The sequence below is a fragment of the Mytilus edulis genome, chromosome 4 (genome assembly GCF_963676685.1).
Source record: "Mytilus edulis chromosome 4, xbMytEdul2.2, whole genome shotgun sequence".
Classification (NCBI taxonomy): domain Eukaryota; kingdom Metazoa; phylum Mollusca; class Bivalvia; order Mytilida; family Mytilidae; genus Mytilus; species Mytilus edulis.
This window is the reverse complement of record NC_092347.1, coordinates 74,318,917-74,327,548: the sequence shown is the minus strand read 5'-3', so window position 1 is coordinate 74,327,548 and position 8,632 is coordinate 74,318,917. Positions and strand designations below refer to the sequence as shown.

The 8,632-nt window shown below is 29.1% G+C and overlaps 1 protein-coding gene across 1 annotated transcript in view; it reads left to right on the top strand.

Annotated features, from left to right (window-relative positions):
* The first annotated feature begins 642 nt into the window (after positions 1-642).
* LOC139520512 (fibroblast growth factor receptor 4-like) overlaps positions 643-8,632 on the top strand; it is a 39,105-nt gene continuing 31,115 nt past the window's right edge. Inside the window, exon 1 of the mRNA XM_071313201.1 lies at positions 643-791. The gene's annotated coding sequence lies outside the window, so the exon portion shown is untranslated. The remainder of the gene's footprint in view (positions 792-8,632) is intronic.

Below are 8,632 nucleotides of genomic sequence, written 5' to 3'. Positions count from 1 at the left end.
AAATTGAAAGTATTTTGTTTTCAACTTTTCTCCTTGAAAAGATTCTTAAAATTCATGCAACACACAATTTAACCAAACATCAATACAAATTTTATCACAAACATTGAATGACGTAATCTCTTTTCTGAAAATTTATTCAGCTATCAAAAATTATTTGAGATTTTATCAAAAATTTTCAAGTTGTTTTATTCCCAACCACTTGCTATACACAAAAGGTAAAGCTACCTGGTTATACAAAGCAGACATTCTAGGTCAACGTGTTTGCCAGGGTGACAATTTAAACCATTAAATCACTTTTTAAGAATAAGGATACATCCTATTTGCATTTGACTAAGCTATAATCGCTAGATTTTTATGTTGCTATCTTAAATTGTTTGCTGTTATGCACTGATAAGTGCTGTTTGTTTAAGGCATTATTTGCAAGCATTTAAATACCAAATTTGGCCAGTTATCTTTCCATCATCAACATTTATTGTGTCATGTGGATGAATTTTGCAAATTTTATGCTTAAAAAAAATAAAATAATTCAGTAGACTGTACAACTGGGTTTTATTTTATGTAAATGACCTGTATCTTACAATGTACGAAAATGTAGTCTGCAAAAGTTTTTTAAAAAAAACCAACGTTTAATTTCATTTTCAGATCAAGTAAAAAGCTGCCATCTGATTTTCCCAGGGCTGAACATGACTTTAATGATATAGCTGAAACTATAATGACTGCATTTCTGCAAGACAATAATTGCAATGGAAGAAAGAAAACTGTCGGGATCCCCAATAAAGTTGTTTAACCAGGTATAATTTTGTTGCCAGGGTTTTACTATTTAAAGAAAATGAGGTGTTCTAATTCAAAGAATCCAGGTAAAACCTAATCATAGACCCGTTACAGGTCAGCAGGGTCTATGCATTATTTGTATTACCCAGTCACTCCTCCAGTCTTTGTTCAGAAAGATAATAACAACCCTATACTAACCGAGATTCAGGTATAATTACCCAATGTTTACCTTCACTATTAGGTAAAACTCCTTAGTTTTGTGTCGGTATTTGTTTGTTTTGTGGATTTTAAGATGAGGAATATCTCGATTGAACATTTAGATGTAGGATAATTGTACAAATAGGTGATAAACACTGTAAAATTGGTGTCATCTTTATCAGTGATATGAAAAATGGGAGGAAAGTTGGTACCTTGGATTTTTTGATACACTATAAAATGAATATTAAACTTACAAAAACATAAAGGGTTGACTTTATTACTGTTAAAAGCTGTGAAAAACAAGTTTTTTGTCTTCCTAAGTTAGATAAAATTGATGACTATCTTTAACTGTTATGTAAATGTTCAGATATGTATCTTCATTTGTTTTTTACTTTCTAAAGAATTTCTGAATATTTAAGTTGGAAGAAATTCAATGTTACCATATTTATCAATTTTTTTTTGCCCTATAGCACATTTTTCTGTAATATAAGTAACTTTTTCCTAAAACAGTCTTTTTTCTGTCTTTTTTTTTTTATAACTCCATGGAGATCGTGAAAAGAAGAAATTACAATAAAAGCAGAGAAATTCCTCCAACTTTAAAGTTTATCAAAAAGAAATGTCTGTTGGTATTTATAGAAAAACTTTAAAATATTGTCCATGCAGGGAAAATTTTCTAAACTCATACAGAAACAAAAATTGGAAATTTTCTCATCTATACCAGTTTCATTACTGTAGAGGAAACAAATACAGATACTCTGATAGTACATTTGAAAAAGTATCATTGTTTTAATTTAAAGTTTATTTCAAACCCCTTCAATTGTCTAGAGCTTTTATGCTTGCCTGTAGTGTGGGAGGGAGTGGGTTTGGACTTTAACTTTAAAATAGGTATTTTGTTCCTTACACAAGAAATGCAGAATTTGAGGTATGAGTCAAAATTGTTTTGTTGTTGGAAAGTAATTTGTAATGAAATTCCTACATTAAGTAAACAACTTGCTGTATGAAAAAAGATGCATGCATTAATAAAGTGTAAATGGTATTCCCCAAAAAGATGATATAAAGATGAGAGTTCCTTAAAAAAAGGAAGAATTTGGATAAACATTAAGAAACAGCTACACAAATCATCAATTTTACCAATGTATTTCATTCTTTTTAAAAAAAATAAAAAATGTGTTGCACTTATTAACTCCTTTCCTTTATATAATGTCTGGTTAGGAGGGTTAGATTTGATGCTCTTTGTCACAATTGTTGCACAGAAAAAAGAACATACATATATTCATTAAGTGGTCTAGAGGTGACCTGTTACTATTCAAAGTTCCTGCTCCTGCTTATCACACTATCTTGGTCTATCTTGTTTGCAGAATGAGCTAAATATATCTTTGGACAATTTTATACTAAAAAAATATTATTTTTTTAATCAAAGATGGGGGGGGGGATACACTTTTGTGATGTTTGTCTGTCTCTCTTTTTACAAAGGTCATGATGAGCTCTCACTTGAATTTACTGAGATTTCTCTTATTGTTGAAACTACTCAATAAAGCTGCAAGATGAAGAATAACATTAAAAAATACTGGTCCTTGATACGTTATAAGTGTCCAGTATGACATTTGGGCCATCTCATGGTTCTCAAGCTGTGCAAATAGGGCTTTACTAAATTATATAATATAGATATAAATGAATTCCATGTTGGCAAGATAAGATACTTCTAAGAGAAAATTGTTTGTCAAATAAATAAATATATATATCAGATACAATAAGATAATTAAAAACTTTATTAATGTAAAATAATTTTATAATTAATATAAATCAATCTGAACATGAAAGGCTTATTGCGATATGCAGCTCATTTCCTGAGTCATTAAAATGCACCTTATGTTTAAATATGATGACATTTTGTTCAGCTGAAAGAAGGTAAAGGATGTCATTTATGACAGCAAAAACTTTAATTAGTTTTTTGGTTATTCGTTTCTGACCTAATTCTTTTCATTAATTTTTTTTTATCAATTAAACTTCTGTCAGAATTGGAAAATGAGATGTGTTCTATTGTCTGCATGAATGTCATAGGAGCAGATATAAAGATGGACTAATATAGATTATTCTCTAGTGCTGATTCAGGATTTTGAAAAAAGAGGGAGGGAAGGCCATGGTAGTCCAACATTTGGAAGAATACTTGAATCTGTGCATTTATCACATATGAAGCGTCATAAGGGGTCCCCAGGACTCTCCCCCTAAAATCCACCTCTGATTCTACATTGGTTTAATACATTCCCTGCAATAGGATTGAGCTACTGATGACCCTTTATCATTAGAGGTGGTTGAATCATGCCTCATAAGTTTGCATGAGGATAAAGCTTTCTGACATGTCCATAGTCTAATAACCTCAAGCATTTGTCAACACCTAAGCATTCAAATATGAGAACAAGTTCTCTGTGCAATATGGTTGACAAGGTATTAAATGTGACCAGGTGAAAATTGAATATCGGACCTCTGGCAGCACTGTGACCAGGTGATAATAGAATATCGGCCCTCTGGCAAATCCTGTATCCTGTTTATACTGTATTCATCATTAATTATAATGTTTTCTTCAGGTTCAGCTCCTGTGCCAACTGATAATTGCTATGTCTGTTTTCACCTCATCCATTATTGCTAACCCCTCTTCCTGTCAGATTTTTATGAATTTTGGAGGGAAGTTAGAATTATTACAATTCTAAAATATCATATCTAATTAAGATTTAGAAATCTGTTTTTTAATTCAACACTGAGATATTTATAACTAAAGATTGATTTTGGTTTAGTCCAGACACTTCATTTTGAGAGCAAAACACTTGGTTCTTAATGAAATGAGAAAGTACTTCTGATTTTACAACTATCACTGAATCATTATTTGCCAAAATAGTTGAATAAAATATATTTTAAAATAGATCATCTGTATTATTTTGAAAAATCATAGAAAAAAACTTGTTTCAAACAAATACCAAGTTTTTTTTTTTTAAGTTTTGGAACCACAAAGTCTTATACAAATTTTTTTGAATTCCTGTTTTTTAAAGAAATAAGTAAATTATTTTAAATTAAAGCTAAAATTTTATTGAAGAAATGAACTTTGTTACTTTAAACTTTTATGGAAACAGTCTGATAATATAAGTTTATTATCAAACAGAGCTTAATATTTCAATGTTGCATTTTCATGTAAAACGTAAAAGAAATATAAAGTTTTTATAGTAAAGGGTTGGGTCACTTCAAATTTATTTCATTGTGACATTATTAGATTCTCTACCATTAATTTATGCAACTTTTTCTTTTTTCATTCTAGCAAAAAAAAAAGATCCTAAGTCTACATTGAAAACATAGTAGTAAAAGTCACATTCATGGTTTCATTCATTAAGAATCAGACATGAAAATATTGTTTTTCTATATTGAGGTTATGACCTTAAAAAGTTTAATTAATGGACTAAGTTCAATTATAGCATCACGATCCTTATTTTAATATTTTGTTTCCAATTATAAAAATGTCAAAACCATTATTCAATTTTTTTCTTCATATTTTGCACAATAAAATAATGACAGGAAACATAGTTTTTGATGTTGATGTTTCTGACATAAATTTAACAAATTTAATATTACATTTTCAGATGTTTTCAGAATTAACTATTTCTGATGACCCCTCTTAGAAAAGATGGCCTTTAAAGTTTAATAACCTGTTGAAGTAATTCATGGAAATAAAAGCATGTAATTCATAAAAATGATATAAAGTGTCAAATTAATAATAACAGAAAATAGTTTTCCCATGCAATCATTCATAATTTCATTCTTCGTTATTTGATATTGTATAAGGACATGTACTTTCAGCATAATTTCTACCTTGCATCAATGTGACGTTTTATGAAAATTATTTTTTGTACAATGTTATATGGCTGGTATGAAAGATTATTATTTTTGAATGAATACCAGCATTTTCCTTCAACTTGGTTAGGGATCTGTTGAAGAGATGATTATGCGAAGAAAGTTACAACCTGCTTAGAATGTAAACCCGTAAACACAATCTTTTTACAATTAATACACAATCTTAAAACCAATGGATCATCCTAATATGGTACTTTTTTTAGAAAATATTCAGCACAATGTAGCATCTGTTATATATATTGCCACACCTAGTTTCTCTGTGTTTCACCAACTTACATAACCCCTTTTCTTTATTAATTGTTGCTTAAACTCTGTCTGCTAACAACAACAAAGGTTTCCTACTTCATATTTAGATAAATGTATACTTTAATGCTCGGAAACGTTTTGAAAAACGGTAAATGAATTTGAAATCCAGTATGATTTCTTACCATTTTATTTCTAATAGAACAGCTTAAGATCTTTTGAAAGAAGAAGCTTTTCATAGCGGAAAAACCTCTTTTAAAGAATCTTTGATAGTAGATAAAATCTTTGAATTTTATGTTTTCTTGTTTCTTTTTCAACTATTTTGTTGACTATTAAATTATTTATAGTATTTTCTTCTGACTTGTCTTTCATTGTTCAAAAAAAGAATGGCATAAAATTTAACAAGTTTGATGATATCTTCAAAATAATTGATTTTAAATATAATACCACCAGCAGATCTTTTACAGCTACAAAAGGGTTTAAACGTTTATCATGGTAGTAGTATAAAAGATTTCTTCTGCAATTTTGTTTTCAGATATTTGATACAGTGATATATGATCATTCTAAGTTATTAAAAAAATGATTTCCATGTTTGGAATTCTTGAAAAGAACACATCCTGCATTGTTATATTAATTATGTTCAGTGACAAATATTTCATGCATATTAACTCAAAAAACAATAATACAATAAATAGGTTCTGTAAAGTAGGTTGACTTTCGATGAATACTTTGGATTTGGACTGACACCAAAAAAATGATGGTATGGGGGATAGGGACAGAAATTTGTTTGCAATAGGCCACCTAGGACCTCATAGAGAGCTGATGCTTTAAATATTAATGAGACTATTGAAAAGAATTATCTTTCCTAAGTAATTGTCTACAATATAAATCTATATGTCCTATCAAATAAAAGATAACAAATTTGAACCTGATTTTGATAATTTTCAGCAGCAAAGAGTAGGGCCAATTTCCTCTATACTTGTTTCACTTGCAGGGTAAAAATCTTCAAAGTTGTCAAATCCTACTTAAAATTGAATATAAATTGGAAATAGTCTTTATCTTATACTTAAAATAGTTTCAACAGTTTTTAATGTATCTCTAAAAAAATGTTATTTAGCACACAAAATTTCAAAATTTACATATTACTATAAAGAACATGGCTTACCAAAACTGATTTGTGTTTAAGACAATACAAAGATTTACTTACAGCAGAATTTAAACTAGACCCCTGTTGTGTTCAATTATCGCTACATGGTGCAAGGCTTGAGATGGAATGGCGGACCAGTTTAAGCAGAATTTGGGTTTTGGTTATATATTGTTGGGATAAATACTCATATTTTGCCAAAATCAATAAAAATCGAATCTAAATATTTTCATTGCTCTCAAAAATAACTATAAATGAAAAAGCTGATTCAATATGTGACCATGGAAGTAATATTACTTCCATGATGTGACGAACTATGAATCATTTTTTTTTAAATGAGACACATTATCTCCCCTTTATTTTATCTGACTAGGGAGAATTATTTGGTCTTTTTATTTTGATTATACGATTACAAATAACACTGTTGTTCAATTTTCCAGATGATTGAAAAAAATTGCAGGCCTCTCTTAACTGCAGCTAAACAATTTTGCACGGAACACTTTTTTCTCCAAAAAAAAATATACATACTGTATTGATTTATGCAAGGATTTGTATAGTCTTACTATACAAATCCTTGATTTATGCAACATAACATTTATATGTACTTTTACTTATAGAGTATTGAACTTTACATGTAAAAAATTACTCTCCTTGGAATGAACTTTATTGACCCGCAATTAATATCAATTTGATGATATGGTCACTGTGAAAATTGTCCTATGATATTAGAACCTCAATAAATATATAATAAATCTTACTGTAACTGTCACAAATGTCTCTTAATGTAGCTATTACATCTAGAAAGTGTGTAAATTTGTTAAGTGACATAAAAACTATAGTCATAGCAAAAGATACAAAGTACATTGTAATGTTGTTTTTTTGAAACTTTAATTCCTGTTTGTTTTATAGGTATCTTAGTTACTGTCTTTGACATCACTTTCAGGAACACTAATTTTTCTTAATTTTTTTTTTTCTTAATTTTTTTTCGTAATTATTTTTTCCATCTTTTTTTCCCCATTTTTTTTTTATCAACCATTTTTTTCCATTTAATTGTGGATACTTTTTCAAATTTCTTGATACATTGTAATATTTAAAAAAAAAAAAATTTTTTCTTTATTGATATCCTACTTTTATCTAAATACTTACAGTTAATAAATATAGAAATTTTAATGATGTTGATGAAATGGAATTGTTGAGAAATGAAAAATAATAACCTGCTAATTATATCATGTTATGCAAATATAAGTACCGTGTCCAATTTGTTTTCAGTAACACAGTACCAGAGGCCAAATCAAATAAATGATTCTGGTCCAGAAAATCTTTCTTTTATCCAATAGATAATTGAATCAAAAGTAGATCAAGTATTTAGATTTATATCAGATGAAAAGATTCACTTTTCTGCTTGATTAAGCATCAGGTAAGGTAATACTGTTGGTGAAAGTGGACAACCTTGCATGACTGCCCATGTTATATATAATATGACAACATGAGATGCCTTCCAGCATGAAGATAGACAATGAAACTAGCAATAGATACCTACATGATCTACTTAATCTACAATAAATTGACTCATAACATTCACCATATATACTACTGTTATGGTGTTGTAACACAAAATGGTCTTAGCAATCTTTGGCTAATTAACCGGTCCATTGACTCTCGCCCTATAATTAGATATTGCTGCTCACTAAAGAAGTTGGTAAATATTTTCTAGTTTATGTGGTCAATTTGTTCTTTTTGGTGAATGGCATGACATGACAGATGAATTGTCATTGTATACTCTAATGTTGTTGACTTGTTGCTGACACTGCGTAGGGAAGTTTCTACAACTTGTTGGGTGGTAAAAAAAAACCCATCTTATATAAAGATAATTGATGTGAAGTTTCGTTTTAGACATCCTTAGGTCTTAAGTGTTAGATAGAAAAAAAAATCACCAGGAAATGAGTCTGATGATAAAGTAAACGGAAATATAGAAAAGGTCCCTGGTGTTGGTCATGCTGTTTGGCATTTTATTTATGACATCATTAGTATGTAAAGGAAGGCATTTTTCAATCTTAAGGTAGCTTTTTATTGTATTAAATTATTTGTTTAAATTAATAATCTAACCATTTATATAAGAAAATGACAACGATAGACAACATTGCATATTATAATAACTGTTTACAAAATTCTACATTATTTATCAAATGGATTTCTAGGAAAACTCATATTTTGCCTATACATATTTTGAAACTGGACATTGAATAATCATTTAGGAATCATCTTATTTTATCCAAAGTATTCTTTAAATTTAAAGCTCCATGATCCAGTGACAGATTCAGAAATATTTCATAAGGAGGGCCCACTGACTGCCTATGGGGGACACAGTCCTGTCATGCT